Raw genomic sequence first — 27,347 nt, 5'->3', positions numbered from 1 at the left:
GTAGCACCATGCCTCTGGTTTAACCAAAAGGTGCTGTTCTAATACTATTATTTCTACTAATAATAATTAAGGCTGCCTTTTAGTCATGGGTATTTTTAGTAAAAGTCATGGACAGGTCACCAGCAGTAAACAAAAGTTCACGGAGCCCCCTGGCCCCTCCACTACCTAGGAGCTGCAGGGCTATGCCAGTGGGAGCCGGGGGGGCTCCCCACCCCGAGGTAAGTGCCCCACACACCCTCCAACCCCCTGCCCCTAGCCCTGAGCCCCCTCCCACACACCCAAACTGCTGCTGCTAGCCCAAGGGATGCCCAGCTTGGGCAGCCCCGAGCCAGCACCAGCTGCTGCAGAAGTCACAGAATGTCACGAAATCTGTGACCTCCATGACAGACTTGCAGCCTTACTAATAATAAAAGTAGAAAAAAAGGAAAATTCCCATTGTCATCATAGTCTCTGGGTATATATGTGTGTGTCTGCATATTATATATGAAATAGATTCTTTCCATTGGTTTGTTCACATAACAGTCCCTGTACGCTGGCATGTTATTCCATTAGCCAGAATTTTGTATATTAAGTATACTTAGTAGTTGTGTAGTATTTTTAGTAGCACCTCACACAAAACTGCATCCTCTTTCAACTCTTTTTTAATTAAAAAAAAAGCACAACCAAAAAATTCAAACTTCACAGCGTTAGCAATTTTAAAAATAAGAGTTGAATAACAGAAGCAGCACCCCATAGCTGTGGATAAAGTGTTATTAAATACTGGCAATCGCTCTGATACTGGAGCAGGATGGGGAGAGTCAAGAGAAAGATGGGTCCTTCAAGGAATCATATTTTTTGTTGCTTTCCTTGTAACAACTGAAGATTTTCCCTTCCTTCTTCCTCTCTCTCCTCTTTCTTTCTTCTTCATTTCTTTTCCACACAGCTCACTTGGCCTCACAATCTGAATAAGAGGAAGTCATGAAAGCCTAAAAGATTAACAACAAACAACCAAAGCAAAATTAATAAACCCTTTAGAGACTTTTAAATCCACAGTTCTTTTCTTTCTGCATCCTTGATACTTGTGTGGAATAGTATTTGATCTGCTGACATAATTCAAAAAGGAAATGTTACAGAGATCATTCAAAGAATTGTACCCACTGTTGTGTCCATTTGTTGGAGTAAACCTATATATGTCACCTTGTACATGAGAATGTAAGAGAGTGAGAGGGCTCTCCTGCCACATTGTTAACAAGTTTTTAACTCTTCAGAAGGCCAGTGAAGTTCTGCAGACTGGCTGTGGCTCATTAACTTCATACTATACTTAAAAAGGTGAGTGTGGGCCTCTAAGATGAGAGAACTGGAGAGCTAGGAGGTGAACATCAGGAACTGCCAATCTGAAGGAGGAAGTTTAGATTGAGATTTGTATTGTGTCATTGTTTCTAAGTTACCAATAAAGAAGGGCGATTTTGAGCACTACCTCGGGGTTTGTGTGCTCTGTGGCGTGGAGGTAGGGACTCCGCACTCAGATACCCTTGTGCTGGGTGCTAATACAAAACCGTAAAATAAATAGATTAGACCTCACTACGAAGAGTGACTTGTTTCATTACAAAGCAATCAAAACATTTATCCTGTTTGTTTCAAAATAGGTCTCCCCTTTTGGAAGTCAAGAAGGGAAGAGATGAACCTCTGGAGGTTTTAGGCATGGGCTTGGTTAGCCTAGGCACCTAAAAGTTCATATATGGAAAAGTTTGAACGCTTAACTGCACTAGAGCCTCACATCTCTCAAACCATATGACCCTTCCTTCCTCACACAGACCCAACGATTCTCACCCATCCCTATAAGACACCCCAACAGTCTTGGGCTTGAATTGTCAGAGGGTGGAGGGTGGAGGGGAATGGTGGTATTCTTTTCCACCCCATTCTTTCCCTCTCTCTATTTATGGGAGGCCTGCAGCACATTCTCCCTCCAAATTCTTTCTCTCGTCATCTTCAGTGGGGCAAGCAAGTCTGCCCACTCTTTTCTTCTTCTCTGTGACCCTATGCATTCCTCTGGATCCAGTTGAGCTGCATCTGGCCCTTCAACACACTCTAGGGCAGAGAGGCCCAAGAGTCCACTGTAGTACGCAGGAGTGTGGGGATACCAATACGCCACTCCTTCACATGTGTAGCTTAATTAATTAGTAATTACAGGGTGCTTTGAAATCTTACAGTGAAAGGCACAATGATAGGACATTGTTTTTATTGCTATTTATTATGGTAACTATTGTTAATTTGTCTTTATAGTTCCCACCTGAGTAAGACACAGATCAGACCTGGTTTGATGTTATTGTTTCAATCTTTCTGACTGTAGACTCAACAAGACAACAGTGTATCCATTTATACATTTTCAACAGGGCTGGCGCTTCCACTAGGCGACCCTAGGCAGTCGCCTAGGGCAGCAGGATTTGGGGGGCGGCATTTTGCCGCCCTTGGCGGAAATTCGGCGGCGGGGGTCCTTCTGCTCCAGGTCTTTGGCGGAAATTCGGTGGTGGGTCCTTCACTCACTCCAGGACCTGCCGCCGAAGTGCCCCGAAGACGCGGAGTGGAAGGACCCCTGCCACTGAATGCTCAGAGGAGGAGCGCTGCCGCCGAGGGCAGCAAAAACCCTGCTGCCGCTCCTGATTTTCAAGGTTATCTTCATAACCAACAGGCTTGAAACATCAGATTTTTAAATGAAAACTCTGACAGTGTGGCTTCTCAGTTCTTTGAAAATTAGGCCACTAGCAGGTACAAAAAAAATCAGCATCCTCATTCTGCTGCTCCATCCCTGGACCAGGTTCATCAAGCATGGTCAAAATAATAATAAACATCACAGGAATCAATCTCCTAGGGCAATAACCCTGGCCTTTAACCAGCAGCAGCAGCAACAACAACAACAATGTAGAAAGTTGGGAAGATGGAGATGTTGATGGGGTTAAATTAAGTTTTCATGTGTCTAAAAACTGAAGAGCAGTGGAAATTTCCTTTGATTAATTTGACAACATTTTTTGTTGCTGTGTTCACCCGCCAATACTATTAAAATGCCTTTTATGGGCGATAAATGAGTAATAGAGATTCCAAAACAATGCCATAAGATCAGCTTTCTGAATAGAGAAGTGTGCTAATTTGCTTTTAAAATCCTTTTCTAAATAATTGTAAAAATATGAAGAATTCAAACTCTAGGAATATTTGTATTGGTCTTACACAATGCTGTGTCTATGCCTCTCAAGTTCTGATCTCTAGACCAAACACTTCTGTTCTGAGTACTAGCACAATAAGTTTTCAGCAGGTGCTGGTCAAAAAACAGAAAAAAAAATTCAGCATGAAAAGCTATATATTTTCCCAGCACGTTGTTTGTCTGACCTTGATTTTGCCAACTATTAGTTCCAGAAGCAAAATACTTCATTCTCAGACTCTCATCCGTCACCTTGGAGATTATAGTCATTAGGGCTAATGAGTTCCTGTTTCATATAAGCAAAGAATTGTAGGACTGGAAGAGACCTCGATTGATCATCTAGTCCAGTCCCCTGCACTCATGGCAGGACTAAGTATTATCTAGACCATCCCTGAAAGGTGTTAGTCTAACCAGCTCTTAAAAATCTCCAGTGATGGAGATTTCACAACCTCCCTAGGCAATTTATTCCAATGCTTAACCACCCTGACAGGAAGTTTTTCCTAACATCCAACCTAAACTGCCCTTGCTGCAATTTAAGCCCATTGCTTTTTGTCCTATCATCAGAGGTTAGGGAGAACAATTTTTCTCCTTCCTCCTTGTAACAACCATTTATGTTCTTGATAACTGTTATCATGTCCCCGCTCAGACTTCTCTTCTTCAGAGTAAATGAACCCAATTTTTTCAGTCTTCCCTCACAGGTCATTTTTTCTAGACCTTTAATCATTTTTGTTGCTCTTCTCTGGACTTTCTCCAATTTGTCCACATCTTTCCTGGAATGTGGCACCCAGATTTTTACATAATACACCTCTACCCCAATATAACGCTGTCCCTTGGAGCCAAAAAATCTTACCATGTAATAGGTGAAACCGTGTTATATCGAACTTGTTTGATCCACCGAAGTGCGCAGCCCCTCCCCCCCCCTCCCCCCTCCCCCCCGGAGCACTGCTTTACCGCATTATATCCAAATTCATGTTATATCGGGTCGCGTTATATCGGGGTAGAGGTGTACTCAAATTGTTAACTCTTTTGAACAAAGTTTAATTTTTGAGTACTTCCCTTGGCCCAAGGTTCCCATCATACATATTGGGATCAGAATGATAGCTCCTTGTCTAACTGAACAACTGATCTGTCATCTATGAACTACATCTTTGTGCAGCTCAATCTATAAAGCAAGACTTTGAGACCTTGATATTAATTTAAGGGTCCAGTACAGGTGCTATGTATCACATCTTCACTAACTGCTAAAGGAATATTTAATCAGTACACTTTCCCCAACTAGGTTGCTTTGGAAATGCTACCTGAACTGTAAATTATTTGGATTTTTAAATTACTTTGTGTGGCAAAATCTGTTGCATGACAGCCTGAGTTAAAAGAGTTAAACTTAAATGCATAAAGACTTTAAAAAAAACGTCTGTCTGAAGCAAATAAATTCATTTATCCTCTCAGTGAGGGCATCAGGGAAATCATACACACACATACATATTGAACAAAAGAGAAAAGAAAAAGTAAATTAATTTTCTAAAATGGAAATGTTCTGGGGCAATCAAAACATGCTCTGGGGCAGAGAATGTGGTACACATATTCAGGGTTTTGTAATGGTCATGCAACTGTGTGTGTGAAAATTTTGCATTCACCTATAAGTCATCTCTGCTTCCCATCAGGATTCTACACTATGCTCAGAGCACTGCTGTGTACCTACCACTCTCACTATGGCAACAGCTTGCTTGAGTCCCTGCATTAGGATCACGTGCCAGAATGCACTTAATCATGTGCTTATCTTTAAGCATGTAAGTCATTCCATTGAAGCCAGTGAGACTGCCCACACACTTAACTTTAAGCATCTGCTTAGTGCTCTGCTCGATAGGGGCCTAGCTCTTGATTTACTTCCATATCATATTCAAACACTTCATCCACAGCTTCAAGGCTCTATTCAGATCCACCCCTGCCTTTATCTTGCGTCTCTTCTAATACTTTTCTCCCAACCTATGGTATCAGCACATCTTTCCTTGACACTATGCTCATTTCTTCTCCTGTAAGCAGCTGTTTGCCCTGTCCCATGACTCTCCCTGTGCTTGAAATATCTCCCTTGATCATGTGCACCACAGCACCACACTGTTGTCCTTCACATCCCTCGTCCAGACTCCTTTTTGTCAGCAGCATTTTACATTGTTGACCCTCTCCCACACACACCTCAGCTTTCATGCCGAACAGCTTCCATAAACCCTAATATGTTAAACTTTTGGATTTTCTTCTTTTTTATCTAAGAGGACCTAACAAGATGTGTACATAATATTAACCACATCTCATGAGTGGTCATTGTTGTAATGCTCTTCCTCCTATACTACCTTACCAAACCCCTTTGTTATTGTCACTTCCTTTGCTGTGCAAATTCTAATTGAGATTGTAAGATCCTTTAGGGACCTGTCATTATATTTACTTGTCAAGCACCATGCACACCACAGAAGTGTATACATAATAAAAATAATAATCTAATAACCCAGTTCCTGCTGTTTGTCCACTGATGGCCAGATTCTGATTTTAGTTGCACTGCTCTAAACAGTATGACAGAAAGGAAATAAAATATAAAACATGCATGCCCCAGCACTCATATAGCCAAACTGTATATAAACACACGCTCAGCACCAGTTTCTTCATAGCTATAAAACTTGCAATGGGAGAAGCTCCAAAGGTTCAGATTTTGAATGCTTATCTGAATTAACTGGACCTACAGAGGACTCCATCAAGCTGTGCAGCTTTCTGTCCCAAACAAATTTACTTCATTTAGTAGTCCTTGTGGCAGGCTCTGCCCTACAGCCCCTATACCTGGTGTTGTCTTCTTGGGAAGAAATTGTGGGTACCCTTCTAGGGTAATTTTGGACTATGGACTGTTCTCCCTTTCACTGTCTTCAGGGGATAGTTATTCAAGGATGCTCTTCCCCACCTCAAATCCTGGATGGTCTTCTGGGGTGATGATTAACAAAGAACTGCACCAGCTGCGCAGGTACTTTGTTTTATTTTTCTGACTGGCCCAAAGATGGCACACAAAATACACTGATTCCTTCTGAGAAAATGAATTAAAACAGTGTCTGCTAATTATCAACAGCACATGAAGTAGGATCCATCAATCAGGGCACTAGAGCAGAACAAATACCATGTGAGTTACACAACCAATCTCAGTCACCTTCTCAAAAAAAGTTCAAAACTAAAGAAAAAAAAATTGAAAATGTGCTGCAAATTTTTCAAGTCATCCTCTTATCGGTCACATTTTTACATGAAATTTCCATGCAGAGTTTAGAGCTTTTGTAAAATAGTTTCAATTTTGTGAATCTTATACATGCTCAAAACCAGGCAAATATCAACAACAGACTTTGTTGCCTAGCCCTAGGATTGGGCCACATTCTGCAGTCCTTTCTACAGTTATTTACTGAAGTCAGTGGGAGATTTGCCAAAGTTAAGGCTATTGGATTTGGCGCAGTGCAGCTATCAGTGAAGATAAGGGAGAATGAATCAAGGGCAGCTTTTTTCCCTTTTAAAATTCATAAATAGGCATGATATAATTTGTAGTTATTTTATTATGGGATTTTTATAAGTGCTCAACATTGGCTTAACTTTGATCCCATTGAAGTCACTGGAGTAGGGAGCTCTGTCCCCCAAGCCCCAACTGAGCCCCAGTGTGCTGCTCTAGCTGTGTTAAGTGACAAGAAATCCCTGTACCTGGTAGGGGGACAGCAGGAACTGTGTAAAGCTACCCTGGATGATTCTATGGATGACCATGTGCAAGCTGCAGCATAGGGGGCATACTGAGAATGGAAGGACAGCTGTAGGGCTGTCTAGATTACTCCAGAGACCCCACTGGACCCAAAGCAGACCAGACTCCAGTAGTATAAAGGTGGGTTAAAACCACCCTAGTTTCCCTTCCATGAGTCAAAGCACAGAATATCACCCTGGGAGTTTTACTATTGACTTCAACAGGAGCAGAGTTAGGTCAACACTGAGCACTTTGGAAAATCTTACCTTTAGGGTTTGTCTGCACATGGAGTTATTCTGGAGCAAGAGTGTCCACACACACTGCTATTCAAGAATAGCTATTGTGTTTAAATTCACACCCTACCTGTATCCAAATTAACTTCCAAGTGTAAATAAACTCTTAGGCTAGGTCTGAATCGGCGGGTAGAAATCGACCTCTCGGGGATCGATTTATCGCGTCCCGTTGGGACGCGACAATCGATCCCCGAATCGACGCTCTTACTCCACCAGCGGAGGTGGGAGTAAGCGCCATAGACAGAAAGCCGCAGAAGTCGATTTTGCCGCCGTCCTCACAGCGGGGTAAGTCGGCTGCGATACGTCGAATTCAGCTACGCTATTCACGTAGCTGAATTTGCGTATCTTAAATCGACTCCCCCCTGTAGTGTAGATGTACCCTTAGTGTTGTGATGCCAGAGCCTGCAAACCCTTACAGGAGGAGGCATTAGTTATGTGAGTAGCCCCATTGAAGTACATAGGACTATTTAAATGAGTGTCACTGCTCTTTAGATCAGTTTGTCATCTAAAGGCCAGCATTCTCTGGGATGTGTGTGAGAGAATTTGCAGGATCAAGATATATTTTTAGATTAAACAATGTTATTCTTATTTTTAGTAGACCTTCTCCTAACTCTCATGCTCAATATAATAAAGGGGACACAAAGAAAGCAATGGTGACAAAGAGTAGTTAGAGCCAATTCCTTGCGGGTTTGGGCTTTCAAAACATTTGTATCATTTTTGGCAAAAAATGTGGGAGTGGTGGCAACAGTGAGTGAGAGCTTCACAGGCTGGACTAAAGTTTCATTTTTGCCAACAGTAAAGAAATTATAAAAACAAATTCTTGGCTGAAAACTTAAAAGGATAGGTTTGGAATGTTATCTTAAAGCACATTACAATCTCAGAGCTTCTAGTCATACCCCAGATAAAGCACTTTGTTTATATATTATCCTTTTTCACATAAAATGGCTTCTATTGAAGAGCTTTAGCTATTAATGCTGGTTTTGTGGCTCACACATGTTAGACATTTGATTTTTCATCATATAATATAATATTTTATTAAATTAACTATTTCTCATATGTATGCATACACACAATATTTTTGCAACTAGCAGTGCTAACAAACAATACTAGTTTCATATAGTAAATATAGGCCTAATTTTCTTCTTAGTGTAAATTCAGAGTAACCCCACTGAACTCACTAGAATTACTCAGGATTTACACCAGTATAACTTAGAGCAGCTTCTGGCACACAGTATTTAGTAAAACCTTTGACAGTTATACTTTAAAGTTTGGTTTCAGATCTTATCTTTGCATTTTGTTTTAAAGAAAATCAGACACATAGATCTGTCAGGATTAAACAAATGTGGCACAATTTGTTATCTAAAAGTGCAGCATTCTCTGAAATATGCTTATATTTATAACCAAAAATAGATTAGAACTTGACAAGTATTCACTAGTATTTAGCATTGCCCGTGGCAGCAAAGGAAACTTGGTGTCTTGTAGCAGGTACTAAGCCCCTCACAGGACCAGGTTCCGATACTGTATGTGAAACCAACCATATAAAATACACATCTGAATTCTGTTTATTATTGAAAACAAATCACCGAGGGCCAAATCCTGGTCCCATTGACTTCACTGGGAATGGCAGTTAAAGTTAGATACTAAAGATGAAATCTTGCCCCATTGGCATCAGTGACTAAATTCCCTTTGACTTTAATAGGTACAGGATTTTACTCTGTATCTGCAAAGATTGGGAGAATTTAGGAAAACCTATCTGTGTTATTGAATCTGGATAATCATTTGCAAAGGAGATAATTAGTTTTTATTGCCTGAATAAATGGTATTTGTGCCCCTCTTAGTTCTGCTTTGTAGTTTGCTGTTGCTTGTGACCAATGGTACTTATTAGGCCTAAAGTATTTGCGTTGTCAAATGAGAGGCAACAGACCTTGTAGAAGGCGTGGTCTAGTTTATACGAACATACACTATTTCTTGTGGAACTCCATCTGACTCTTCACACTTTAACTCTGGCAGTAAAAATGACTTGTGCTGACAGCTAGAGTAATTGCTGCACAAGGATAAAACTGAATTTAACTTTGTTTTCTCACTTCAGTTCTAAAATATAAGTGGATTCTTGCAGATCTAAGCTGAAATGCACAGATAAATTCCTGTTCTATGCAATAAAAATGGTTTATATGTTTTCCTGATGCTAAAACATGCAGAAGACACAAGTAACTACTACTGAGAGGTTAAAAAAAAAGAATAGGGCAGTTTGGGAGGCAATAAATTTTATTTTTATATCCTATTCTCTTTCACATTCTTGTTATTTTTGAAACTCTCCAAAGGCCTGGTCCAACTCCCCTTGAAATGAACAGGAACCCTTCCATTGACTTCATTGGGAGTTGGATCTAACCCCTAGAACTTTGCAGGCTTTAAGAATGATGAAAGACAGTCTTTTCTCCTAAAAGTTCAGTCAGTTTTAGGGCTCTGCTTTAAACTAAACACTTCTGTTTAAAGGGAGCGAGGAGCCACCATCTATTTTTGCAGCAAAGAGGCAATTGGTCCAAATGTTTGTAAATGGAGCTTATAGCAAGTGATGCCACATATGTCATTGGACCCATCTGCTTATACATCTAAATGGTGTTAGAAAATTTGGCTACTTCCTGAAGCTGATCATACATGCAGGGAGGATGGGCGTACCAGTGGACAACCTAATGGGTTTGGGATTTTCATAATAACCATTTTCTTAAAAGAAATATGTCAAAATTGAATGGGAGATCACATAATTAAGGCTAAGATTTTGTCATGGTTATTTTTAGTAAAAGTCACGGACAGGTCACGGGCAATAAACAAAAATTCATGGAAGCCATGACCTGTTTGTGACTTTTGCTGCTGCGGCTCCATGGTTTCCCCCATCACCGTGGTGGCTGGGAGCTGTGGGGTTCCCCCTCCACCCACGGCGGCTGAGACCTGCAGGTTGACCATATTTCCCAAAGAGAAAACAGGACACCCCAGCCACTTGCCGGAGGCATCCCTCTCCCCTTGGGCAAGGCTGTCACCTGTCGCTGGAACCCTGAAGAGGGCCTCCTCAGGAGTCTGTCACCTGAGGAGGTGGAACTGGAACTTTGCAGGGGGCCCCCTGTCACTTGTCGCTGCTGTCACCTGTTGCTGGAACCCAGCCAAGGCCCCACTGGCTGTCAGCTCCAGAGTCCTGCAGCCCCTGGGGCTGAAGCAGAGAATGTCACAGAGGTCTCTGGATATCATGGATTCTGTGACTTTCCATGACCTCCATGACATAAATGTAGCCTTACACATAGTGCATCTTATGGACAGCAATTGCTGACATGTGGCTCCCTCGTCCCAGTGAGCTTTGTCATATATCTGTTGTTGTAAGCTGTTTATTAGTAGGGCTCTTTTTCTTTTTTTTTTTTTTTTTTTTTTACTGTAAGTCCAACAATTATTGGAAGGATCTATCTTGGCTGCAGTAGGTTTGGGAAACGTCAAGATATGGTTTAGCAACATGCTCTCTGGCAATAAGCAGAAAAACAAAGAATCTTCTGCACCAGGGGACCTGCTAATGATAATTAGGTCCACATTAGTCAAAATTGGAAAGAAACTTAGGGTGGATTTTTCAAAGCATTGTACTGGTTTAACTCTGCTCCCACTGACTTCAGTGGAAGCAGAGTTCAGCCATAAATATTTTTGGAAATCCCAACCATAACACCTCTTTTAATTCTAGAAAAGATATAAAATAATATAATGCTTCAAGAAGCTGAGATCTGCATACTAATGCCAATGACAATATAGAAGCAGTGGAAGAAAAGTTAGCTGGTCTAGTGAATCAGTATAATGAAAAGCAAGACTTGAATACCATATATACTCGTTCATTAGCCTGTTCATTTATAAGCCAACTCCCCAAGATGGATAGCTGAAAATGGCAAAAACTGTATGACCCTTTCATAAGCCGACCCTATATTTCAGGGGTTGGCAAACTTTGGCTCTTGGCCCATCAGGGTAAGCTGCTGGCGGGCCGGGACATTTACCTAACAAAACGTCCTGGCCCACCAGTGGTTTACCCTGATGGGCCGTGAGCCAAAGTTTGCCAACCCCTGTTGTAGATCGCTGATGATTGGAACGGCAATTCTGGATTCACTTCTTTAAAAATTTGCTAAAATTTTATTTTTACTTAAATTGCATATTTGTTATGTTATAATTGAGATAAAAGAAGTATTAGTATAAATAAAACGTACAGATATCGATTATATAATTTTTCTCAGTTCATGTCCATGTAAACAAAGCACTTAAAAACTCTTGCTTCCCTAAAATTCAGTTTTTCTCAATAAGAAGCAAGTACGAGAATGGCAAAGAAATAAAACACTAGAAGACATGCCAAGAAGCAAGAAAAAATGTTCAACGATGTGCACTTCATTTCCTGAGCTGGAGAAAGTTCTCAATGATTGGGTTTTCCCAATCATTGAGAATTGGAGCTGTGGGAAGCGGCATGGGCTGAGAGACATGCTGGCCACCACTTCCCACAGCTCCCATTGGCTGGGAACAGCAAACTGTGGCCAGCACATCCCTCCACCCACACCGTTTCCTGCAGCCGCCATTGGTCTGGAGCGGCGAACCGCGGCCAGTGGGAGCTGCGATTGGCCAAACATGTGGATGCGGCAGGAAAACAAACCTTTCTACACTTAATTACTGAAGTCAATGGGAGATTTGCCAAAGTAAGGGCAGGTAAACAAACTGGCCCGGCCTGCCAGGGGGCTTACCCTGGCGGGCCACGTGCCAAAGGTTGCCAATCTCTGTCCTAGTATGAGAGAGTTGTTATTTGGGGCAAGCAGTATGGGCATGCTCTCCCCTTTTGGTTTACTTATTTTGCCTAATGCTCATTCTACACCAAAGAGTATTTGTATAGATATGTATACCTCGGTTATATTGGGTCCTGATCCAGCAAAGCACTTGATCATGTGCTTAACTTTAAACATTTGATGAGTCTCATTGAAGTCAATAGAAATACTCACATTCTTAAAGTTAAACACATGCTTAAGTGCTTTGCTGGATTGGGGTCTGGGTGGGATGTCCTTTTCCTATTTTTGGCCCCCTTTGTTTTGTTTTTGTTTACGTAGCTCAAAAGAACAGGACAACAGACAAACTGCATTGCCTTAGAATTTAGTCTATCTTTTGTTTTCTTCTGTAGCACTCATCACTGCAGTATGTAAATACAGTAGTTGCTGGATAATTTAGTGGTTGCAAATATTATTAATCCTATTAAAAGAACTTTTTAGATAACATATATTCAATAAACCCAATTCACAGCTGTTGAGCGTGAAAACCTTGGCAGAGGAAAGGTTGGGCAGAAATGTATCTGGGCTATTGATAGGAATGGATCTTCTGTAAGTACCCAGAATGTAAGATAGAGATCTTCACTGGGAGTTGTGTAAGTATATGAAGAGCACATTCTGATCTAACTTTTATTGTCTTTAATCAAGAAAAATACACATTGAATTCAATGGAATTTGTATACAGAGTTTGGCCCTGTATCTACTATTGGTTATTGTTATTTTTTCACATTGATTCATAAAGCTAGGAGTAGAGTACATTCTCTTCAGCTCTGGGTAAATACACATTTTCCCTTTCGAGGAGATAACACTGTTAATTATGTCTAAGTTAAGAGGAGAACTGCAAATGGAGAAAGATATGTAATATAGTGTATATAGTGCGTCGCACTGCCAGCCACGGAACTTCAGTGTTAAATTATACTGTGTAAGTTGCACTGGAACATACATTTATCTAAAGCAGGGTGATTTTATAGATCCATAAAACCTACATTTTCTCTCATGTTCTTTTTTTCTTCCTTTCTTTGAGTTAGACACTCAAAGAAAACCTAAACCCGTAAAATAAACCTTCAAATGCTGCAGAAGGTCGGGCACAGCTTTCATTACATATCTCTGCAATTAGAACTAATTTACTGCCTTGTGAGATGGGGGAAAATGTGCAAGGTTCTTCTTGGATAAATATACCTCTGTAAGAAAAGCACAGCTGCTCTGTAAAAGTTATCTCCTTGTATTCAGCAAGTATCAGGGTCATTCTTCCTGCTACATACCGCAGAACATTAATTAATGGGCCTGCAGCTGGTGGTACCACTTTGGCTGCTTCAGCCCAGCCTCTTATTCCATATTTCTTAGGTTTGTATGACTAATCTTGGACCATATCCCATCATTTCCTCCCCTCCCCCCAGTACAAAAAGTACTTAAGTCTGCTGGAAGAATGCCAGTCTGTCATAGAAAGAACAGAAGTGTTGTTTCTTTGCTATTTTTATCATTTCTTCAAAAAAGAGACACCATATTGTATTGGCAGTTGTATATTTCTAATCATATTATGCACTTTGGCCAAATCCTGTTTTTTCTATACTAGCCACAGGGAGTCCAAGGAACAGCTGAGCCAGTATGGGTCCACTGCACAGGGTTTCTCATGCACTAGCATGCAGAAGAGTTGAAACAGGGCTGAAAGGGTGTGGAGCTTGTGAATCCATGGCTAGGTAGATCCACAGGTCATTACCCTCAGTTGCAGGGCCTTCAGCTGCCTCAGAATGAAATCCTGACCCCATTGAGGCCAATGGCAAATTCCCATTAACTTCAATGGAAGTAAGATTTCACCCTCAGGCTTTACCTTCAACTCCTAACTGCCTAGGGGAAGTTTGTGAACAATTGTTAATCTGTTTAGAATGAATCTATTTTATTTAGATAACGAATTATAGGAGTAGTTCTGCTATTCTGTGATCTGGAGGGAAGACTTCTCTCACCCATGCCTGTTCCAGGCTACTTCACCTTAGGGATCTGGTTAAGGATTTGTCCCTCAGCACGCCTTATAAGCCAAACAAAAATAAGTGAAAACTGGCATCATTACTTTAATTGACTTAAGCCATTGCATGTTCTTACACTTAACATTGAGACCTTTAGAAGAAAAGCAGCATTAAAAGAAAAGCCAGGAAATTCAAAGGTGAAAACTCTACCTTTAATTCACAACTGTTGGAAAAAAGAAAGACTTGCACCAAAATGTAACTACTTTGCTGACACTCCATGTACCAGGACAACTGTCCAAAAGCCAGATCCACCACTAGCATCAGAGATGTTGAACAAAAGTCTGCCCTTTGTACCAGATATGTCTCTTTCAAGTGCCAATATTCACAGGAATGGTTTTCCCCATTGTGCCACAACTACAGTGACTGCAGGGAGGACCAGAAGCAAAGGGGCTTAATGTCAGTTGTAACTCCTTGGTACTGACAACATCTGGAATTCAAGTCCTTAGCAAGAGTACAGTAAGACCCCACAAAGCTCTAGAAAATATGCTGGAGGGAATGCTTCTGCACTGGAAATTTCCAATTGTTGTCAATGAGACAGAGGCCAGGGGCTGCCCCCAGGAAAGATGGTGGGTCCCTCTTTCAAAATGGCCACTGCCTCCTGTTGTTTCCAATGATATTAAAGGCAAATTGCCCTCTGGAAAATAGTGGCTCCTTGTGCTGTTGAGGACCACTATCTTCCTTGTAATTATATCATGAGTAAAAAATGAAAAAATATTTTTTGTCTTTAAAAATCAATTTAATCTTATCTGGAATTATAAGGGCTATTATGCACTAACCATAGTCAAATGATTGGCATCACTCCAAGGCAGAATTAAGGTTTTTAAGGATGCATTAATTGTGCATTTCCACACCTTAACATTTGGATTGTTTTTAAATTTAACCTTAATTCTGAATTTCCTAGGTTTGTAGTGTTTGTTTTTAGGAGAATTGCAACATTCCTGTAATGTGTTTTATGCTAATTTACTGATATGTATCCTCAACCTTAACTCCCTCTTAATATATTTTTATCTGGGAATAATAGGAGTCCAGGTTAGCTTTTTCAGAAGAAAATGAGTTAAAAGTGTTTGCTTGATCACAAACTGCTGCTGAAAGGGCAACCAACTTTTTGCACAATAAGAAGAGAGGCCTGTTTAAAATTGCAGATTTTTTCCCATTCTGCCCACTTTACCTGTTTCCTTTCTCATGTTTCTCCTCCTCTTTCTTCTTTTAAGCTTTATGTTTTAAAAAACCAAATTGGGAGGCTTACGCCAACTCCCAGTTCATATATCTAACCTAAATTTTAGCTATACATTTTCCCAATCACCTGTTGAAGGATGTGACTGTGCTAGGAGAGAAAGCAGTGGTTTCTAGAGAATGACAGACTCTCCCCCCCCGGAAAATTTCAAGTATTCGGCACAGATAATTGAAAATAAAAATATTTTGACCAAAGCCTGCAATATTTCAATTCTGAAATGACACTACAGCTCCTCATGGTCCCAAACCCCTCTATAAGTTGGGCTGTGAGGAAGGACTACATCCCCCAAGATGCACCACAGCCTTCCTTTTTGGTGTGGGGAGGTGATGCATCATGGGAGATGAAGCCTGGCTGGGAAGCTTAGCCCCATTCAGTTTTTTGATGAAAAATCAAACATTTTTCATGGGAAAGAGATACTTTTTGTAAAACCCAATTTTCTGTAGAAAAACAGTTCTGACAGAATTTTCAACCAGCCATAGTGGTTTCCTAGTGGTTGGAGTGCCACTGCAGGAGGAGAGCTGGCATCCAAATATAACCACATCACTGTGGGGGTATGGAATTGCTCTGGTAACTACAAGATGTGTTAGCTGATAGTTTTTCCTTTTAACTAGATATTTTCAAAATTGTTTTATTTTCCTCCATTTATTTTTAAACCCAGGAGTAGGGCTTTCAGTTAGCACTTCAGTATAAATCTCAGTATCAGCCACATATTAACATGTTAGAGTTGGGTTTTACTGGCATTTTGGGGGTGGGGATTGTTTGTCCTCCAAATTAAACATATTCCATACAAATGAAAGTTTGTGGCTTAGTATGTCTTGTTTTGGGCTGCCCAGTTTTCAATACCTGAAAAGTACCTGATTTTCACAGAGTGGATGGTCAGCACTCCCTGAAAATCAGGCACTTTTAAAGTGCGCCAGGCTGGGCACCCATAATCACTAGTCACTTCTGAAAATGTTGGTCTAAAGATTTGACTGGAAGCATTTTACTTGGAAGCAGATCCTCCAATTCTTATCCATCTGAATGTACAGAGCACACACATGTTATCAGGAATGTTATTAATCAGCTTTGTATCCGTTTAACTGTCTAACACATAGATTGGTATTCTCACATGAGATACTTTTTGTCTTCCCTGCAGATTGGATGGTCCTGAGTCTACAATAGTCTGCTTCCTCACTTCACTTTCTCATTCATGATCATTGAAACACTTTAGGGAACTTGCAGGGCTGAATCTTTAAATGAGCAATAATTTATGGCTTTTGACCGAAGCCATTACTTGGCAGATACTGATGACCATTTTGAGGAATTAAGGACTTAGGCCAAGTCAAGGGCTCTTAACTAATTATTAACTTGCTAATGACCACCAGCAAAATCCATTATTCATTTTCCTATCTATTTAAAAGTATTGTAGGTTTGTTTTCCTCTTGGAGACCTGCTGCTACCATCAGAGACTCTTTAGTTTGACTCTAGGGATAATCAGTCCCATCTTCTTTGATAAGCCTATTTTGGTTCCACTTGTTGGTTGATGTTCTGCTGAAAAGCTGCACATTTACTTTCGTTCTGCTAGTATATAACCACATCAAGGAGAGCAGGGAGGCCAGGTCTTTATAGCAGGGGAAGAAGGTATTTCCTAGTGTCAGAGGCAGCACAAACATTGCTTTGCTTTTATTTTGCTTAGAACTATTGTGACCAATTTGCACCAGACTGATATCATCAGTTCATCTACACCAGCACTTTACAGGTAAGTAGGGTTTTTGGAAGTGGGTTTAATAAGCTTTCAAATTTTGTTGAACCTGAAAGGGAGGGAAACTCTTAAATAAAATGTATTTACTAATCTGAACCTGCTTTTTTGAAAGGTAAGGTATTCCCAGCAGCCTTTAGGTCAGTGAGTGACAAGAGTGTTTACTGTGCTGGTTTGTTAAGTAAGGAACTCCCTCCCCTGGACGGTCAGCTCAGACCATCTCTGTCCAGTTGCTAAACTTACAGAAAATACTTCTCTGGGGTGTTTTCTGTTTTAAAGGTGTCCATTAAAGGTGCCCCCATTCCCTCCTCTTAATAATGCTGCTTTATTTTGTTTCTTAAGATTTCGTTTGGCTTATACAATGTTTTATAATGTTTACACTATTGTTTATTATAATGGTAACTGTACAGCAACCTGGACTCCTCAGTGGTGGTGCTGGTGGGTGGATTTGTGGAACTCTATAAATAACATGACTTATGGTAAGGAGTGATTCACAGTTCATAAAAAGGGAATAAAATAATTATATGGAGTGAAACTAATGTGTAGAGTCAGTGATAATACTCAGGGGCTCATGTACTCCATGATGATGCCACAACATGGAGTTTGCTGCAAAATTCCATCCTCCCCGCCTGCTTTTTGCTGCAGAATTATGCTTCAGAATCTAAGTTTTCATTGTTTAAAAAGTATGTCTCTATGGCAGATAATTGTGAAGAAAATTTTTGAAGCCTGAAGCAAAGGTAAACTAGTATAAGTAGCCTGAAACAACAATAATAGATAGCTCTTATACAGTGTTTTACATTCATAGATTTTCAAGAACTTTACAAAGGAAGGTGTAAAGTGGCCATATGTCCCAGTTTTATTGGGATAGTCTTGTTTTTTTCATATGTTTTTTTACTGTCCCCAGCAATGTCTTTCAAGACACATGATATATCCTGTAATTTAATTCCTTCTATCAAAACATTTTTATTGACTACAAAAAATATTCAAGATCTATTGCTATAGTGAGCAAGATATGCTCGCTTTATTTATTTATTTATTATTTGTATTGCAATAGCTCTTGGGAACCCAAGTCACAGCCCAATACCGCATTGTGCTAGGCACTATACCAGGGGTTTGCAACCTGCGCACGCATGCCAAAGGCGGCACGCGGGCTGATTTTTTGGTGGCATGCTGCTGCCAGCCGGGGTCCTGGCCGCCGGCCCTGCTCAGCCCGCTGACAGCCTGGATGGACAGAACCCGGGCCGGCAGTGGGCTGAGCAGGGCCAGTGGCTGGGACCCCAGACCGACAGCGGGATGAGCCGCTCAGCCTGCTGCCAGTCTGGGTCCCGGCCGCCGGCCCCTTGCCAGCCGGGGTCCCAGCCACCGGCCCCGCTCAGCCCGTTGCTGGCCTGGATGGACGGAACCCGGCCGGCAGCAGGCTGAGCAGGGCCGGCAGCCGGGACCCCGGCTGGCAGGGGCCGGCGGACGGAACCCCAGCTCAGCCCTCTGCCAGTCTGGGGTTCCATCTGCTGCCCGTGCTGCTGTTCTGGCACGCCAAACCTTTTACGAGCACGCCAAACCTTAAATTAATGAAGACTTGGCCCACCACTTCTCAAAGGTTGCCGACCCCTGCACTATACAAACACTGAACAAAAAGACAACACCTACCCCCAAAAGCTTAGGAACAATCTTGTGGAAGGAGCATTCAGTGTTTGGAGCGTAGAGAAAAACTGATACATAAAAGCTGTTCTTTTGCTCAAAGTGAAAGTTAAAGACACTTGTTCAATGTTTTGTGATAAATACATTTAGACACAAAGTTACTGGGGGAAAAAACACCCCGTTCTGAGAAACATGTATGCGCCACTGTGGAGTCAGAAGCTGGCAGTAGCAACACTTTTCAACATGGTTTTTTTTTAGTCTGACTGTTTCACAGCTGTAAAAATGTCTTAAAAGTATCCCAAATTTTGACTTTTAAAATCTGATCACCTTAAGCAGGTCTTCTCATCCTCATTTTACAGATGGGGGCGGGGTAAAATTGAGGCCCAAAGAGGAGAAGTGACTTGCCCAAGGTCACATAACTAATCAGTGGTATAGCTGAGACTAGGATTCCTGAACCCCATCCAGTCATTTCTGCCCTGTCCACAAAGAGGAGTGGAAGATGAAATGCATTCCTGTCTCATTGCCAAAAGTTTCATCCCATGAGTGCTCCAAACCCCAATTGTCTCCCACACCTTCTCAGGAGTCCAAAGCCTCAACTGTCCTCTGTCCAGCTGATAAAACCCAAGGCCTCCCACCACTGGCAACTTCTCCAGTGCACTTTTGTGTGTTCAATGCATTCTGTAGCACAATGAAAATTGGGGGACAGAATAAAATTAAGTTTTTAATACTAAAAAACCCATGAGAGCTTCTCTTCATCTTCAAATTCAATAAAAAGCATAAATCCTAAAAAAAAAAAATTACCACAGAATTTCAAGTGAGCCTGGGTGTAGAAATTAGGTCTGGCTTGCTGTGGACTACATTGGGTCCTCATAACATTGAGTGCTTATACAGCAATTTACATCTTCAAAGCACTTAAATCTCACAAGTCTCCATTTTACAGATGGGGAAACTGAGGCAGACAGGGTAAGTGACTTGTCTGAGCCTACACAAGGACTTGAGCCCAGCTCCTTAAACTGAAATCAAGGGGAATTAGGCACCTAAATACCTCTGAGGATCTGGGCCCCGGTGTAAGAGCCAGAATTAGATACCGTGAGTTTCTGGCTACAAATGCTGTGCTTAGATTACATCACTCTAGGGAAGAAAGGAAACTTTCTGGTTGTAGAATCTTCAGAATTAAAATACAGCACAAGTTCTGTATGTCCTAAATGATCTCACAGTTAAAGAAAATACAGGCCTTTTTAATGGTATAGCTAATAAGGTAAGCTTCCAAATTCACCTGGACTAACTCTATAACTGCATTCCTTCCTTTCTTTTTAATTGGATGCAATACTAGATCCTGATGAATTAGAAGATAATGGTTAGTGAAGTGGACATCTGTATAGTTATAACCTTTGTTTCCCAGACAGAATATGGTTTGGATTACACAGATGTTTTTGTATTCTGTGACAGTTGGATCCATTTCTGTTCTGAAAGCGTGGGATATCAAAGGCATTTTTCCAAGACCATGTTATGAGCACTAATTATTCACTGGCCATGGAACGTGATTAACAATTTTAGAGCCCTTGGCTATAGAGTAGAAAGTCAAAGGAAGTGAAAAGATGCTATATGGGCCTGGGCCAGTGGTGGTCTTCTCAGCTGTGCAAACCCTAGAAGAACACTGGTGCTAGCTCTGAAGGGCTAATCTATCCAGGGGAAGAACCAGCATGCTGAGGAAGAGCAAAACTCTCTCATTCAGGGAGCCTCAACCCAGTAAGCACCCATAGATCCTCAAATTTAGTTTATTTCTACACACCCCCAGTCCTGTATTTTTAACCCTTTTTGCTTGCTGCAGCACTAATGGAGTATCTCAGAGATACTCCCACTCTTTCTTGTCACAGAGCCAGTTCTCTTTAGGTCCCCACTTTCACTCTCTTTCCTCCCCCGTCTCTTCACTTGTCACTGTTACTGCTAGCCATTGTATCACTCCTCTACTGTACGTAGCTGGCACACAGCTGCAGCTTCTCCCAAGGCCACCACATGTAGATGTCTCTGCTAAAAGTATACCAGTGAGCTAGCTACTCCTGACAGCTGCTCACCCAGCTCCTCTAGCTGCTGCTCTCCCACCCTTGTACTTTGCTGCCTCTCCCAAATACTGCAACCAATGTCACTGCGCCATGCACTTAATCGGCCTCTCAACTAATATGGCTGCATGTTCAAACCCTGCAGCTTCTTCTCTCCCACAAAGGCACCGTAGTGATATGAAGTTCTTTCAGTTAGGGAAAACTGGACCCAGAGTCCATCAATTCCATTCCTTTAGTTGGCCAGTCTCTGAAGTGAAATTGTAAGTGCTCCTTCCCTAAAATGATGAGCTTGCTGTCTCCTCAGTAATCTCAACCTCTCAATCTAGCGAGTAAATGATATTGTTTAGAGGAATTGAACTGCTTAATTTAAACAAAAATATATGGAATAGAAAAAGGCTTTAGAAAGCTCGTTACCATTTCCTAAAGGAGTTATTAGGATTAGGTACTAGCAATTCTAAGTAAAACAGCAAACGTTGATACCATAAACACTGAAACCAAATAATGTTGTCCTTATCTACTGCTTTTGTCCTCCATGGAAAGTGTTGCTATATTGGTTCCCTACTCTTCTGGGAACATAACTGAGGTTGTTTAATGATACCAGTACTTTTTTAATGACACTCAACATGTATAGCTCTCAGAAATAAAGCTTGCAGTGGTACACAGCTGCAGTGAAATGGAGTGAACTTCACAAGTATTGCCACATGGAAAGAATTCCATGTGAGTGATGGTACTGAATTTTTTAATCTCCTAGTACTATGAAGTATGACAGGCCATTGGTAATCTAGAGTACACTGTGTACAAGAACCAATAACTATTTCCTTATTATCTAATTAATTTTAGGCAGGGCAGGGAAACGATACATAGCTCACAAATATGTCAGTCTGGAGTGGTTTCTGTCAGCTGGGCCTTTATTCTGCCCTTTTCATGTGTGTGTCACAGGACAGCTTTTTATTAGGGCTCTTTATAGGAAATGAGAGAGAATCATTTTACATCCTGCCCAGAAAAAATGGCATCAAACAACTTCTTCAAAGTTCACACAAGATTTTCTAAGAACAAGTAAATGCCTACACGGTTAAATCAATCCCAGCTAATTCAGCATTTAGTAAACTCTGTCCTTAGTCACACATTCTACTATTCCCAGGCAGAATAAAGAATTGGTTTATAGGGGACAATGGTGCAGATGAAAAGAAACAGAAAATAAAACCCTTTGGAAGGATGCAAGTGCACCTCTGGAGATGTAAGAATTTACTGCAGAGTAATATTTATTGCGTTCGCTTCCTGGATTAGTGTGGGGAACACATACTTTTTTCTTGCAATTTCAGAGATTCAGTTTAGATAGTTTCTGAGGATGGGTCAAAGCTTAAATTTTATCCAAATCTTTTCCTTATACAAGCTTCAGGAGTTTGGAAGTGAGATCTGAGACACCAACAAACAAGGATTTGCAAAACCAACTCTAAATCCAGATTTCTTAGATCATCTCTAGTAAGGACTGAAAAGTTTAAGTGTATCCAAACTCTGAGCATCCCTGATGACTCTGCCCACCTTCCTAGACACACATGCTGATGGCAGTGGAAACAGCCTGATCTTCCATGTGCCTCCCCACCCCCACCATCTCACTTAAGAATTTACACATATTATAGTAGGTCAAAATGGGGGAAACTCATGCTAATATGGGAGTTTTGTACATGACTGATGATTTTTAAGGCCAAAAGGTACCATGCTGATCATCTAACATGCTCTCCTACATAACACAGGTCATAAAATTTCACCAAGTGACTCCTGCATGATCAAGCCCATAACTTCTGTAATTTTAGTGAATCCATATAGTGGGTTTCCTCAGACCGTTTGAGGAGAACTCATGTAGTTGGTATAATATGGAGTGTGATTTGCCGGGACAACATATTCTTGGCTGTGGGGAGGATGTAAGCAGGGTCTGAATAAGCTCTCCCCTGACAGCTAGCTGGGGAGTGGGAGAGCTCATTCAGACCCTGCTGACATTAGAAAGACATCCAATCTTGATGTTAAAGACTGCAAGTGACGGAGAATTCATCACATCTCTAAGTAAGTCGTTCCAATTGCTAACTACCCTCACTGTTAAAAATGTATATTTTATTCCTGGACTGAATTTGTCCACTTTCAGCTTCTAATCATTTGAATCTTGTAATGAATGCTTTGTCTACTAAATTAAAAAACCCTCTACAATCAGAAATCTTCACATATAGATTGTGATCTAGTCATCTCTGAACCTTTTCTTGGATAAACTAAATAGATTGAGTTTCTTTAATCTTTTGCTGTTATGCAGGTTTTCCAGACTTTGAATAATTCTTGTAGCATTCTTTTTAACTTTTTTCATTTTGCCAATATTCTTTCTGAAGTGTGGAGTCCAGAACTGGACATAGTATTCCAGTAATGCCCTCACTAACTCTGTATAGAAAAGTAATACCACCTCCCTACGTCTACTCCGTATTCCCCTGCTTATACACCCAAAGATCTTAGTGCTTTTGCAACAGTTTGAAGGACCTGTGCATACTTTAAAAAAAAATAGGATTTATTTCTTGTGCAGATTTAACAAGCAAAGCATATTGTAGCCAATCCCACCAAACCCCCTTTGCGCTGGTCCTATGGGGCTTCCTCCCCTGTGAGCTGAGTTACTTTCCATATTCCAGACATCCCATATTTAGTTTCTTTCTGCAGGAGAACTGCAGGGGTCCTGCTAAGGCAGTTTAATGTAGGTGGAGACAAAAAAAACCAAAAAACAAACAAAACAAAAAAACCCCAGAAGATCAAAATATCACAGCAGTGAAGGATTCTAGTGTTAATCCTGCATACTCCTTTCTCTGAGGAAGCTTTTCATCAATAAACTATTAAAGACTTGAAAAGAAGTGTGGGTTTTTTTTTTTTTTTTTTTTTTTAAGGAAAGTAGTAGAACGAGATTGTCCTGATTTGTGACTTCTTTCGTAAGAAAGTCTCTAGCTATTATATCTGAGGTCAGAAACACTCCACTCTTCATGCTTCTCTCCTGATGTATAGACATTTACTATAACCTAATTAGGTGTGGCCATATGTCTTACCATAAATGAACATCTTTCACTTGGTCAGCCAATCATGTTAACAACAGCCTCCCATGGAGCTGCTTTACATCTTTCCAAGGTAGGGCTTCCCAAAATTTGTTATCTTGCGTCAAAACATTGTTGGCACTTCATTTCACTATGGCAATTTCATGACAGTTGTCCCAGGCAAATTCAATGCTGTATCTTGTTGCCTTGATAAAAGGTATTTTTAGAAGGTCTTGGTAGTAGTAAAGACATATGTCTTCTTACCTTAGCATAGTGCTAGATATTCAAATTTTAAGCAGCTTTAAGTAATTACAAAATCAAAACTTATAAAGAAATTGCCAAAATATTGCCCTTATGTTGCTGATATCAAGAAATATCATTTCTTTTTGTTTGCTTGCTTATAGATTCATAGATTCATAGATTATAGGACTGGAAGGGACCTCGAGAGGTCATCGAGTCCAGTCCCCTGCCCGCATGGCAGGACCAAATACTGTCTAGACCATCCCTGATAGACATTTATCTAACCTACTCTTAAATATCTCCAGAGACGGAGATTCCACAACCTCCCTAGGCAATTTGTTCCAGTGTTTAACCACCCTGACAGTTAGGAACTTTTTCCTAATGTCCAACCTAGACCTCCATTGCTGCAGTTTAAACCCATTGTTTCTGGTTCTATCCTTAGAGGCTAAGGTGAACAAGTTCTCTCCCTCCTCCTTATGACACCCTTTTAGATACCTGAAAACTGCTATCATGTCCCCTCTCAGTCTTCTCTTTTCCAAACTAAACAAACCCAGTTCTTTCAGCCTTCCTTCATAGGTCATGTTCTCAAGACCTTTAATCATTCTTGTTGCTCTTCCAATTTCTCCACATCTTTTTTAAAATGCGGCGCCCAGAACTGGACACAATACTCCAGCTGAGGCCTAACCAGAGCAGAGTAGAGCGGAAGAATGACTTCTCGTGTCTTGCTCACAACACACCTGTTAATGCATCCCAGAATCATGTTTGCTTTTTTTGCAACAGCATCACACTGTTGACTCATATTTAGCTTGTGGTCCACTATAACCCCTAGATCCCTTTCTGCCGTACTCCTTCCTAGACAGTCTTTTCCCATTCTGTATGTGTGAAATTGATTTTTCCTTCCTAAGTGGAGCACTTCGCATTTGTCTTTGTTAAATTTCATCCTGTTTAACTCAGACCATTTCAAGCAAGAGTTGCTTGCTTGCTTGTTTTTTGTTAACGGGAGATAATGTCTAAAATAGAACCAGTGAAAGCACAAAGGAACAACATTTAATATATAAAATGTATTGTTCCGATTTGGTCAATGAACTTGTTTGTAGAATGTCTAATACAATGGGACTCTGATCCTGACTGGGGCTTCTGGGTGATTTTACAATACAAATATTTAATAAGAAGTCTCTAATTGCCCTCTCTGTGTGCATACATAACACCCACTGGAATTAATAGGCATTGCATACATAATAAGAGAAGGCTAGATCCTTAAATCTGTACATGTTTAATTGATAATGTCCAATTTTTGCTTCACAGTGAAGTTCTTATTCCTTTTCTGACCCATTGTACCGTTACAACAAAACGATTTAAATGTACTGCAGCTTCTAAAGCTGATTTTATGATGTTGGTATTTGCAGACACAACACAAGGCCTTTTGTGACCAGTGGGCTCATTACTATTATACTACTGAAAACACTGGAGTAAAAAATAACTACTGCGGTTGATGAACACCAGCCTTACCTGCCAAGGTTTATAGCAAGAAGAGTGATGCAGTTTGCGAAATCAGTGCAGCTAGCATGAAGTGAACAGTAACTCCTTAAAAAGGTTTTGTATAGAACTCCATAGTTCCATGGTCTCTGGTGCCAGATTTTAAATGTTTTTTAGAAACAACAAGACTAAAATTTTCTACAAGCAAAATTCACATTTTTTTTCTTTTTTTTAAAAAAAACCTGACAACAAATCAACATTACTAAGAATAATAATCAATAATAATGTTTACAGAATGTTATCTATATTATTGCCTGCTTTTTATATGGGGGAGAGGGATAGCTCAGTGGTTTGAGCATTGGCCTGCTAAACCCAGAGTTGTGAGTTCAATCCTTGAGGGGGCCATTATAGGGATCTGGGGCAAAAATCTGTCTGGGGATTGGTTCTGCTTTGAGCAGGTGGACTAGATGACCTCATGAGGTCCCTTCCAACCCTGATATTCTATGATTTATATAGAACAAAATGAGTTTATACAGTAAACTATATGCTTTGCAAGATCAGGACTTATCGTTATATTTTCTAGTTTTAAAAAGTCCAGAAATAGATGTTCATTAATTCTGAGGGAATTTTGAATGTCTTGAAATATGGCAGAGTCAGGGAAGGGATTACATTGGTGGGATGGGGATATAGTGTCTTTCACTATTACTATATTGCTGATTCAAATCTAACCCTGGTAGTAGTATCATCTGATTACTATTATGCAGTCATTGTAAACTGAGTTGGTAGTGTAATCCCAGGTCACATAAATCCCTAAACTTGACATTAATGATCAGCCTTGTTGGCATGGTTATAGAGAATGAAACCCTCTTTGGCCCCTAGAGCCAATGCCTCCAAGCCAGGGGTTGGGCACAGTGGCAAGGCAGCTTATATTGCTGCTACCCACACTGCAACAGTTAGTTCTGAGGGCAAATGGAAAGGTTTGGCCTGCAAAGATGGTAACTCAATGCCATTCAAAGGCCCTGCTTTTGTTTATACATGGCAAAGTGATATTTTGGCTTCAAAACTGAAGGGGCCTGTTAGTAAAGTTACAAATTTGTCACTGTATTTTCACTGTTACAAATACTGACATCATTTTAGTTTAAGTCTCAGAAATGTTACAAAGGAGAGACTGGGCTAAGTGACCATGGAAAATGGCTTGGATAAATAATTTCCAAGCAGCTCATATGTCTGAGAGCTTTGTGGGCACATACAGAATACCTCTACACTGGGAAAAAATTTAAGCATTTTTCTTCACTGACTCAGCTCAACCCAGGCTGCCTGTGGTGGCAGTCATAATAACGAGAACATAATTTTACTACTGTATCATCTAACCCTGTTCAGAGGTAGTTTAAAAACACCCGTGTTCTGTCTACACTGCAGCCTCCACCATTGCTACCAGTGATGTGGAACTATAGTTTCCATTATTCCTACTGTAGTTAAGGCTACATTGGCTGGCACCCACAGCCTTTGTTAGAGAATCATGCTTGACTGGCAGCAGAGGATGTGTCCACAGACAGTTATTAGGAAACTTTGCCCACAGATCACAAACACATTTGTTCTTTTTAACACCAATGACTCCAGCAGCCAATGGAAGTGCACATTTTGTCTGTGACATCTCATAAAATGAAAACACATCAGATCTATTTTGTAATCAGTTTTTGAAGTTAGTATCTGATTATAAAGATAATTTCAATGATAAATTACTTTAAACAAAAGTAGTCTACTGGGCATAACTATTTGCCCTCCTCCGCCCCCCCCCCTCCGCCCCGCTCCAGTGTTTGCTTCTCCTGCTATGGCATTTACATGAGTGGA

At 40.7% G+C, this 27,347-nt stretch overlaps 1 long non-coding RNA gene across 5 annotated transcripts in view; it reads right to left on the bottom strand.

The window, feature by feature from the left end:
- Positions 1-371: 371 nt before the first annotated feature.
- LOC117877120 overlaps positions 372-27,347 on the bottom strand; it is a 42,945-nt gene continuing 15,969 nt past the window's right edge. For all 5 annotated transcript variants that reach the window (XR_004645617.1, XR_004645615.1, XR_004645614.1 and 2 more), the window contains one exon: positions 372-965. This is a non-coding gene — a long non-coding RNA (uncharacterized LOC117877120). The remainder of the gene's footprint in view (positions 966-27,347) is intronic.

This window comes from Trachemys scripta, chromosome 4 (genome assembly GCF_013100865.1).
Source record: "Trachemys scripta elegans isolate TJP31775 chromosome 4, CAS_Tse_1.0, whole genome shotgun sequence".
Classification (NCBI taxonomy): Eukaryota; Metazoa; Chordata; order Testudines; family Emydidae; genus Trachemys; species Trachemys scripta.
Note: the sequence above shows the minus strand (reverse complement) of the source record. Positions and strands in the feature narration are given on the sequence as shown.